Raw genomic sequence first — 12474 nt, forward strand, 5'->3', positions numbered from 1 at the left:
CTGCCATGAACAAAGAAGAATGACTCACAGCACTGTGTCATGGTAGTTGGTCCTTTAAAAATATATAACAAGCTCTGTTTTTTTTTCTTTCCTTGAACTTATGAAACATAGCTATAAAGGTTCTGAGAGGAAGGTTAGAATCACAACTTTTTGAAACTTCAAAATCTTCGGTGAATAGATTGTACCGTCACATATTGGAGAATCCTCCCTTAGTGAAGCAGTTGTACCTTTGAACTCAATGCTTCATAAAAATGGCTCTGTGAAATAGTAAAAGACCCAGGTCAGACTTCTCATTGTCTCTGTTTGAAGCTCAGACTGAGACCTATCTTCCGTGAAGTATGACAAATTGCTTCTGCTTTGGCAAGATGGCCAAACACAGTGCAGTAGCTGTGTTTAAATATTGGGTTCTGGTTCTTTCTGTCTGAGCAAATATGAACATGCCCCTTATCCGTGTGTTTTATTAAGACACAAAAATATCACAGTCTGGAAAAGTACAAAATAAAAATATTATAGCCAACTGTTCAGTTTATATACAGTATTTAGTTATTTAGAAGCTGATTTATTGCAAGCGTTGCATGTTCTTATTAACTTTATTGCCAGCAGAGATGACAGGAAAGAAAACTTGAATTAAAGGCATATAAAGGATAACTCATTCAGAACAGTGTGCTATTCAAAGGTTTTGATAGCCTTCATTACGTATATTTGATGGACACATTGCACATTTTTTTAAATGTTCCTTTCCAGGAAAAACATATGAATCATTGAGAAGACTGAACATTTGTTAGTACCTGTGGTGTTCTCTTACAACAGAGGATTAGAATGATCAGGAAAAGGAATAATAGAGCAAAAGACAGACTGTCATTTGGATGTTTTCTGTATTTGCTGTCTGGAAAGTACCAGATGGCCTGCACATGTCTTAGCTATGATCTGTTCTGAGAGCATGTAATGCTGAACAATAGCTGTGAAAGCACTGAATAAATATTGGATGTGACAATGTTTGACATATATGAAAAAAGGTCTATACTTCTCTTTATATTCCATGTCATAAAATGTGACAACACATAGCATTTCAATGGTCGTGGCATGAAATTTTGTCTTTAGAGGTACCACAGTGATTAGAAGTTGCAGTTCCACAAAGTTAAAAAACCCGCAAGAGACATATAAAAGAAGACTGGCCACAATTGGTTCCATACAGGATGACCTATGCTAACCTTTAGTCTAGTTGTAGAAACGTATTGAAACTATATATGATTCTAACAGCTCTGTAGGATTCTGTGGGCTAAATCCCGACAATGAAAATGCTAAGTGTAAGGAAGTTATTTTCAGGAAGCCAGTTGTTAATAAATAAAACACTTTTTTTTCAAACTTCATCAACAGTTTTTGATAAATTCATCAACAAGACCAAGTTGAGATAAACATGATGACATCACTATAACATCATAAGAGTCATTAGGTAGAGTCAGACCCTAAGAGAAACCCTCATTTTGGCTTTTTAATACTCGCCTTTACTTATTAGGAGAGTGAATAAATAAATTTCATAAGAACTGCTGAAGTGCCCCTTAATGATGAAGTTACAGAAATCTTTTGAGATCACACAATAAAGTTTAATGGAAGTTCCTGTGTTTTTATTGTTTTAAGACCTTATAGTTTGAATAAAAAGTCCCCAACTTAATTTTCAATGTAACGTTAACAACCTTCCCTCCTTTTATTTCAGTTCAATCAATTCTGCACTTAAACAAACAAGTGCAAAGTGCCCAAAGTGCCCCCAAAATAATTTTCTTTGACAGCAGTTATTCAGCAGGATAAAATTTGGGATTGCACATGCACACAACCAAAATAGCAGTTGAACAGCTAAAAGTTTAAAGAAAATATCTCCCTTTTAACAGATGCACCTCAGACCATGAGAAAGCACGACATTGTTCTGAGCCCAATTTAAATCTGCAATATACATCCATTTAATTAAATGTCATTAGATGATCTAGAGAACCAGCATCAGCATCAATCTGGAATTAGTGTTATCTAAAAATACAATTTAAAAAGTTTTTAAGTGAACTTTAATGTGTTTCATTGCTACTTTCCTTCCCAGAATGTCTCCACAGTGTGGCTGCAGCAATCTGCGGGATAGAAAAGTGTAATTTAGATTTAGAGCATGTGAGAATTAAGTATCTAAATCTAGAGTCCAGATTTTTAGTTTAAGAAATAAGTGATAAACTTCAATGACATATTTTTAGCAAATTGCAATGTACACAACATTTAGCAGGCACTTCTTTTGCAGTAAGCAGTGCTGAGCAATGCATTTACTCTGTAAAATGTTAATTGTCCCAAGGGAACATTTAGCAGCTACATAAAAGTGAATTTTGCATGTATAGCTCCGAATAAACATTATTCCAAATAAATGCTAAACTGCCTGCTTGGTGATAGAAAATGATTGATGTAACATATCAGGTACAGTTTTCAGGCTAATTGCAGTTGCAAATGTAGTAATAGTCTTTTTACCTCCTCTTACATGGTACAACCCTGTTATCAGCCGCTGTGGCACACCTGTTCTGTATCCTATTTCACCTGCCTGTCTACAGTTCCCTCTTGCCTGATTGTTTGTTGCCAATGGTGTTCAACTCTCGAGACCAATTATCCTGTTTCTGAAGATCCTGCGGCTTTTCAACCTGTTTCTGCTCTGGGCATTTCCTCTGCCTCACCCTGTAAGTCATCCTGATCATTATTATAGACTTTTCTTTTGTTTATGGATCTTGGATTGTTGCTTGACATTGGAGTTTTGCATCACAAACTTTGGATTGTTCCATCACATTGTGTGTTTGGAGTTTGAGTCTCCTCTCAGCATGTTCTCATCCATCAATGTCAGATAATGACACTTCCTAAGGCCATTTTTACATTCTTTAGTGTATCATCTAGACACGTGTTACCACTTGATACCACGAGAAGGACTTTATATACACACAAAAACTGAGTTAGGGTTAAGTAACAGCTACTTTAGGCTAAGGTTAAGTTACAATATAAATTACATAAAAACAAAATGCTGCAAACAGTGACAAGAACACACACGTACTTCCTTACTATAACCATGTTGTGTTTCAATCATCATTAAAGCACACAATGTCTGGCACTAGAGTCACTACCTGGTCTCCTGTGGAAAGGTCCTGTGTCTTGTTGTACCATCCACCACCCCATCTATCTCCCTGAGCTCAGAAGGCGTGGACAAAGAGGCACTTTTTGACATGTCAGCAATGAGAATGGGCTGGTGCTCTCATCGGTTGGCAGCCGGTGCAGTCGGCACAAAAGGAAGGAGAACCTCCTAGACCCATTGTCAACATTACCTCAGTAACTTGCAACATGGCAAAATTCTTTGCCACCATCCTATCGCCGCCAGTTGGACGTACTAATCATCACATACAAAACTCAGAGGATTTTGCAGACAGAGTCAGAGAGCTGAAACTGGATGCTGATGAAACCATGGTATCCTTTGATGTCAGTTCCCTCTTCACCAGCATCCCCACCACTTATGGCCTGGCAGTTGTTAGGAAAAGACTAAAAGAGGACACCCTGAAGACCAGAAGCAACTTTAACCCAGAACAGATCTGCTCCCTTGTAGATTGGTCAAAACACCACATACTTAATAATAATAATTCATTTTATTTATAAAGCACTTTACATTTGCTGACAAATCTCAAAGTGACAAAATACATATACAATACTTCTCCTACAGAGGGCACAGACAGAAACATGGCTGTGCCATGGGTTCTCCAGTGACACCTATTGTTGACAACCTATACATGGAGGAAGTGGAGAAGAAATCACTTAACTCCTTCCCAGTGACAACACCAACCCACTGGTTCAGATATGAAGATGACACCTGGGTAAAGATTAAGGAGATACAGGCTTTCACAGACCACATAAATGCAGTTGACATCAACATCAATAGACTGGCTTTTCTAGACCATCCAGGTAATGTTGAGAGTTGTGGCAACCTAGAACTAGAAATCTACAGAAAACCCACAAACATGGACCAGTACCTACAGTTTGACTCCCAACACCCACTGCAACACAAACTAGGAGTCATCAGGACCGTATACCACAGGGCTGAAAACATCCCCACCTCCATCGAAGACAAAAATAAGGAGGATAGACATGTCAGGACAGCTCTCAAGGGTTGCGCTTATCCTAAGTGGGCCTTAAACAAGATGGCGTCCAGACTCAGAAGGGTGACAGACAGAGCAGAGAATCAAAGGAAAAACCAGGTGATTCATTACATGGCTGGAGTGTCAGAGAAGCTGAAAAGGATCTTCAGAAAACACCACATACCTGTTTACTTCAAACCCACCAACACACTCAGACAAATACTCATCCGCCTGAAAGACCAAACAACTAAACCCAAGAAAAACCAAAAACTGTATGGAGTCTGGTGCAGTGAAGAATGTTTCGAGCTGTACATTGGAAAAACCAAACAGCTTGTACACATGAATGGCCCAGCCCAGGAGAAGCAACACCTCAGGACCTGAAGCAGCTATGTATAGCTAGACCTGATGGCCAAAAGACACGTTTGATGATGACAATGTACACATCTTGGACAGAGAAGACAGATGGTATTAGAGGAGTGCGTTAAGCCATTTATGTTCACATGGAAAATGCTTTTCTCAGAGAAGGAGGTCTCAGGCACCACCAGCTTCCCATTTTTCATGCGGCCCTTTCATCCATCCCCAGGAAGATTAAGACCACTTTACACATCACCCAAGAGGGCCACACCTAATGACTCCTATTTTATGGGATTAGTGTCGTGATTATTGCATCTTGTTGACTACACCCAGTTCCCACCTCCCACCTTAACGAGGCAGGATTCAGACCAGAGTGGAACCAAGGCCTACTCTGAAGGATATAGTAACTGGATTTCCCAGCCGTTTTATTCAGACTGAAGAAACCCAAAAGAAACAAGTCCAGCTGACATTATTAAATTTTTGGATAACCAACCATGGACGACTGAGAATCTTCACCGACACATGCATGTTAGGTTAATTGGTAACTCTAATTTGCCTTTGTGGTTGCTTTACATACTCACACCTAAACAGAATATGCTCCCTGCAGGAGCAGGTGGAGTCACCTGAGAGAACCTGAGAGAAATTTGCTCCTGTCAGTTGAGTTCTTAGTGTGGATCCAAGTGCAACAAGCAGAGAGGGGATTTTGGTAAGAAAACAGACTTTATTAACAACTATAAGGAAAACAAGGAAGACTTCTAACATAAATTCACTCCTACAAGTAGGACTAACCTGGCACAATTTCGGAAGGCGATTACATAAGCAAGGACAAGAAATTAACTTGGGCACATGTATTTGCACACACATTTAATCTAATAAGGGCTGAATGGATAAACAAAAAGACGCCTTGGAAAACAAACATGAATTGAACGGGTGACAAAGACTGGAGACAGGAAAATATAGGTCCTAATACAAATATAGAAACCTACATATAATCCAGGGTCATAGAGGGTAAGAATATCAATCGGAGAACCAAAAAAAGAGCCGCAAGAATGAGGCAAACAATCCAGGGGGGAATGACGGACCTAACAACAAATAAAACAATGATACCGTATGATATATATGTAACACATTAAGTAAACTAACCTACACTAGAAAATGAATAAAACCCACAAGCAAGAAGTGCACAGGCAGAGAACAACTACAACATAGAGTGACAATCAAATCAAACCTCAGACCAAGACACAGATTACAGAAACCCACATGAACAGTAGTCCAAAAACCATGAGACAGGTTGTCACACAGATAACAAAGGCAAAATAAGACAATGATCTGACAGAGAACCATGGGGAGAGCTGGGTTTAAAAAGTTAGGGGAACAGGTGAAAGCAATTGTGACTGGTATGGTCGCCATGATTCCAGCATTGGGCAAGAGACCGAGCGTAAGTATTGTATCAGCAACACACTGACCACACTCAGATCCAAGTTGCAGCCACTGCCATGGGAGCACAGGGGGGAAGGATAAAGCCGGTCATCTTGCCTGGTGTGGTCAGGATTAAAGAAGTCAGGGCTATGAGTGATATTGGACAGAGCTTGAGCCACCACGGAAACATTATTAGCCACTGCCACTACCTCATAGATGCACTGGTATGACCTGTCAGCAAGCCCTTCCGCTATGACATCCTTGGAGGATGAAGGTGTGGGGGAGTGGGGGGATCGTTCACTAAGATATCAAACACACAACAATCATGCTTATGAAGTGGCCTCTCCTGCTAGCTCAAGACCCTGACCAGCCAGAAAAGAAAATTGCCTGCTGCAACAGACTCACTGAACACATACTGGTGTCAGTATTGAATTTAAAGTAAACTAATTCTTCCGTGTTCCTTGGTGTTTAACTCAGCTATTTACCCAGCGTACTATGGATAACCCTACTAAATTAAACACCATTAATTAAAAGTATGCATGGAGAAATTTTAAATTTAGTCTTAGGATCAAAGTTCTATGCATCTACTCTCCTTATGCAAATCCTGTGATTGTGCTGCCGCTCTGTTGTATTGAGTTCAGGGGATTTGGATCAAAGTTCCATTGACTTTTTACCTGTGGACCAAACTGAAAAATTATGGACTATAGATTTTCTTTCTCACTTTCTCTACAGAGTTTTCATGTGTGCGGATGCTCTCGGCTGAAAATATGTCAGTTACTATAATCCTTAAAAAGGTAGGATTAATATCCCTTCAGCCTCAGTGACTGTTCCTTTTGTAAAGAGGAACACTTATGAATGACTGTATATTAATGTAATAACTTTGTGTTTGTTTTCCTGTTTGCTGCAAGCTAATTACAACTCGTGACCCTTGACAGTTTTGTTAATGATCTTCACTGGAAGACAAGGGTCAACTTTTGGAATGTTTTTGCTTGATTGAATGTTATCATCCTGATTAAATTGGGAATTAACTTATAATAAAACAGTAATTGGAGATTTGTTGGATCATGCTCGAGGGGGTTTCCTCCCACACTGTAAAGACATGTAATTTGTGTAATTGTCACTCTAAATTGACTGTAGGTGTGAATGTGAGTCTGAATTGTTTTGTATTTATATGTTAGTCCTGTCGTAGACTGTTCAGGGTGTATCTTGGCTTAGCTGGGACAGCTGGAATTGCCTCCAGCTCCCTCCAGTCTTATCACAATAAGCAGTATCGATTATGGGTAGGTGGATAGAACATTTGTTGGATGTTTTGGCCCGAGAAGTAACTCATACATAACACGTTATGTGACATAATATATTCAGTGTTTATAGGTATCAAGTCGCATTAATTACAAATTTGGAATTATTGTCCTTTGCAATCAGAATGACAAACACAAATGTGTTGGAACAGTCCTGTTTGCCCCAGTGCTGCCCCAATGTAGACTTGCAGTGCAGGGAGCAAGAAGTATAAAGAGATGTTGTAGGCTGCCGTTATTGTTGTTATTGTGATGCTTGTTAGCAAACTGATTCTAAGAACATTCACATGTTGAACCTACCTCTTAACCAGCATTAGTACCTTGGTGGTGTTGATGAAAAATAAGTAAAAGACTAATACCCCCTCATTCTGTTCATCTGGCATAATTTCACTTAGCACACTGTTGATCAATGCTTGTCTTTTGGGCTCTTTTTCCAAAATGATTTATACTGAATAATGTTTCAAGGAAATCATGGCATTAAATCAGGTGTAGATCTATATTGTTCCCAAAGGATGAATCCTGATGGGTTTTAATTTAGTGTCATGAACAGGTGTAAATATCCACTTGTCCAGACTTTTAGAAGAGATGTAAAACTATCACGTGTTTGAAGTTAAAATAAAAAATTCAAGGGACATTCAAATTTCAACGCTGTGACTCCAATCGTGCAGAGTTACAACTTTGGAACTAAATTAATTTAATAACCATTTTAATGCTAAAGGTAGCTTGAGGCAGTCCTCCTCCTCCTAACTTACTGAAACCTGCTCACTGTCAGTAATTTAGTGCAAGTGATGGGTCTCATCATACAAGAAGCTCATACTATGATAATTACTTTTTACTCCACATTTGGACAGTGGACATTTGATAAGGAGTCCATCAGCTCACTACAATATTGAAAGAAATTAAAGAACCCTCAAGATGATAATTTGCACAATTCAATGCTACATGGACATATAATAATATGTATTTTGCAGAGCAGATTATTTTGGTCTGATCCATCTTCGGTCCTCACTTCAGTACAACATTGCATTGTGGTCAAATAGATTTTCTTTTTTTACACTGATCAACAGTTAATGACTATTTTAAATTGAAACAATTATGCGTATTTTCTTGTGTATTTGGAATTACTTTACATTATCCACTTTATTTTAGTCAGTATTTTGGAGATAAAACTTTGGAAGCAATTATAGCTTTGAGCTTGTGTGTATAGGCCCCAACCAGCTTTGAAAATCTAGACTCTACAATTTGTTTTGCATAATGGGCGGCTATAGCTCAGTTGCTAAGTTGGTAAGGCAGTTATCAACGGATCTCTGAGTCAGTGTCCTGACAAGACACTGAAACCCAAGTTGTGCCCGGTGGATCAGGTAAGCACCTCGCATGGCAGCCACCGCCACCATGTGAGCGTGTGTGAATTAGTGAATGAGAAGCAACACTGTAAAGCACTTTGGATAAAGCGTTGCATAAGCAAAACATTTACCAGGGATTGTAAGAACATCCCTTTTTTAAGTCCAGCCGTATGTTTGTCTGGCTGAGCTCTGACTCACTTATTTGGCCAGAACATCTAAGAAATGTTCTATCCATCGACCCATGTGATTAACTCACAAATAACACGTTATGTGACAAATTATATGCAGTTTTAATAGGTATGAAGTCGCATTAATTACATATTTTGCAATCATTGTCCTCCAGGATTTTCCCATACTGTATTTTGTTGCCTTCATTTTACCCTCAGCAGCAACACCTGGGATGCTTATATAGGTGGAGACACATCTCCAGGGCATGATGCTACCACAGTCATTCTTCATGGTGAGGGATGGTGTGGTTTTTTTTTTTGATGATATGCACTGTTTCTGCCAAACACAGCTTGGCCTGAGGTAGCTGGTAAAGGCAGTTGTCCACGGACAACAGGGTCAGTGGTTCAATCTCCAGCCCTGGCTATATGTCGAAGTGTCTCTGGGAAAGACACTGAACCCCTAACAGCCCACTCTCATCCCCAGCTGTGCAGTGCCGGTCCGAGCCCGGTAGAAATTGGGGAGGGTTGCATCAGGACGGGCATCTGGCGTAAAAACTGTGCCAAATCAACATGCGGACAATGATCCGCTATAGCGATACTGAACTCACGGGATAAGCCAAAAGGACAAAAAATAAATAAAAAATTGAACATTTTATTTCACATATGGTAACACTCTGTTTCTGAGAGATGGTTAAACATGGTGCCATCCATAGCAACAAGAACTCTTATGAATCGCTGTTGGTTGTTATATATGTAATTCATCCAATCCACATTTTCATTAATGGCACACAGAAGACTCAAATCCTGCAGCTATTAGGTTTTTGGCTTTGTATTCATCTGGCACCCTTCTAGGAGCCTGCTGCTGCTCTTCCCCTTGGAGTGTGGTGAGGTGTCATGTTCAACTCCCACCTTCACTGGTGACACAAATATCACTTGCGTGCATGTTCCTGTCCATTTCTGGGGTAGAGTCTTCTGGAGTTAGAGTCTTCTGGGGTGCAGCCTGTTGTGGTTTTCCTCCACAGATTCACCAGATTTCTGTCAAGGCATGTGTTTGGTTTGCTAAATAATAAGGGTCTGGAGGAAAATGAAAAATTGGTTCCTAATCGACTTGCATTCATTATGCCATTGTTAATCTGCCAAGTGATGGCACAGTTAGGAAAATGTCCTTGATCCTCGCCACTTGCCATTTTTCTGCTGAAACAATAAAGTCTGCAGGTGGAGCAGATTATATATTAAGATGGGCCTGGCTCAGGAATATTTTGGTATGTGACTCCTTTGATACCCAGTCTGCTATTTCTCCTGACCCCATCATGTGTAGAACTTCCCAGTCACAGTTGGCTTCTCCTGCAACATTGAAATTATCTGCACGTTTGGTTCCCTGAACAGATGGATGAGTGCAGCAACTGCTATCAAAGATGATGGGAATTGTGAAAATTAAAAGTCTTGCAGCTGCACACATTACACAAGAAGAACTTGTTACGTTTTTGTTTTTTGTTTCAACAATTTTTCATCTAATTTTATGAGTTTATTTTTCCTGAAGGAACCACCTTGAGAAAAGATAAAATTTTAAACATTAAGACTTTTGTCACCATACTTGCTTTCATAATCTCAAGAATTGGACCTTGAGGGTCCAAGACCCCCTTGATTTCCCGCATTCCCCATGTGAAGCCCATGCACGGCTCTTCAGCTCCCAATTACTAGTGCTATTGGTTGGCCCCTTCATCCAACTTGGTTTTTTCCCTTTATTCCCCAACTAAGTTTTTAGGTAATGACACCTAACTATCAATGCCCTCCTCATTGCTTAGGAGTTGCCCGATTTGTTCAGATTAATTCAACCAAGAATGGCAACCTGAGCTCAATAGAATTAATTTGAAAACTTCTTTTCAACTAACCCCTGTGTCCGTGTGGACCAGTATTAATTTTGAGTTTGTGAATCTGTCAACAGCAACTAAAGGAGGTATGTGTTCAGTCATCCATCTCTCGTTTATTCTTGCAGCAGAGGTTGAGGCTGGAGTTTGTTTCTTTTCCAGGACACTTGCAAACCACTGTTCACTCTCTCCTCCAGCAGCCACTCACAGATCCTGTTTGTGATGCCAAATTGTTTTGGCAAAATTCGTCAATTACTGATGACAGACACCTCCAGTGTAAAAAGAAGCTTACACATCCAGGATGTCTTTAGGAGCTTTATTTTCTTGCAAGAGAGAAGTGCACCAACAGAGTTTCAAGCCTCCATCCAGTGCAGTTCTAAGGACTGAACATGAATTTATATCCTTCTGTTTCTCGGCAGAATACTCTTTATCCCCTCAGGCTGCTGCGTCCAGCTTTCTCCTTTTATGGTAACTTTTCCAACATACGTTAAGCAGATAGGAATTTGGTGTAACTTGGGAAGTCTACCATATAGCTGACCTTGAGCAATTCTACAGAACAAAAACATGGATATGAAGCCAAGGCAACATCCTGCATAAGTAAAATGAATACATTTTACACAAAAAACAAGCATTAAAATTATTCATACTTGATTTTCCATCACACTTTTAGAGCAATTTACAAGGATTACTATTGGTTAAATAAGTAGTGCTAAAGTAGTAAAAAGTTTTTCCTGTTATTGCCAAGGTTAACTGACGGTGTTCATGTCAGTTCTTTGACTTTGTCACTAATTGGGACCCCTTTAATGTTACATATAGTCATTATTTAGCTCTTGTCACAGTTCCCAGTATTCTAGGTATTTAAAAATACCTAGGGGTTGTTTGCTTAGGCCATGAGTATACTGTACATGAATCCCTATTTGCAACCTCTGGAATCGATACTAAAGCCATTTTCTGTCATGGGATTTTCCCTCACGCAGCTTGGCATTCCTGCTCTTGGACCTGGACTAGGGTTTTGTTGGTCTTTAATTTTAACAGAAACCTATACTCAAAAAACAAAGCTTTCACTGGAGGAGGATTGAAGTATCTTTTGAAAAAGTTCACAGCTTCCAAACGAAATGTGCAAGAGTCATTTTTCCTCTTGTTGCTCTCAGCATCTCATTCACACTAGTCACTAATAACTCCCCACTCCAAGCTGATACCTTTAAACCTTTGACAAATGGCTTTGGTTGCCAGCAATCGTGCAAGTTGGTATGACAACATCAGCACTCAAAGCACAGCTGAGCTCAAATGCAGCCTGTCCAGCTTTTATTAGTTTCAGAATTGAAGTTCTCATATCAAAATATGATCATTGTGTTCTGGATAATTATATGTTTTGTATTTCTCAGTTATTAATGAGTAACAAGTTTTTGATATGTGTATGAACAAGAAATTTGTGTGTGCCTTTTCTGCATGATGTCACATGCACCTGAATCCTAACTACGGACTTTACATCTCATTTCTTTGTATTTTACTGCAAAATAACTGCAAAGATCAGTCATTGAAAGAAAGGAGAGTTTGATGTAATTTCTTCTCACATCAAAAATTTATAAAATTACAATTCAAAGATCCCCACTAGTGCTTCAATTAATGATTTCCCTTTCAGGTTAAAATTAAACCAGGCTTCTTCACACACTTGTCACAGCTGGAGTCTGCAAATGGAATCAGATGTTCACAGCTTCAGAAGTGTATGAAATCCATTGCCCACAGTTCAGGGTAAATAGCATCAGTGATTCAATGACAGTTCACATTTAACAAAAGGAGACTGTACGAGTAAGTTTAACTATTTATTTCTCCTGGACAATATTTTGCAATTAATTGTTGTCGCTTTTCAGCAGTTTTGTATTTACTACACTGAG

General features: G+C 39.3%; 1 pseudogene; it reads left to right on the top strand.

Moving 5' to 3' along the window:
* Nucleotides 1-2424: 2424 nt before the first annotated feature.
* On the top strand, nucleotides 2425-4762 carry LOC137105044 (uncharacterized; annotated as a pseudogene).
* Nucleotides 4763-12474: the final 7712 nt, after the last annotated feature.

The sequence above is a fragment of the Channa argus genome, chromosome 19 (genome assembly GCF_033026475.1).
Source record: "Channa argus isolate prfri chromosome 19, Channa argus male v1.0, whole genome shotgun sequence".
NCBI lineage: Eukaryota > Metazoa > Chordata > Actinopteri > Anabantiformes > Channidae > Channa > Channa argus.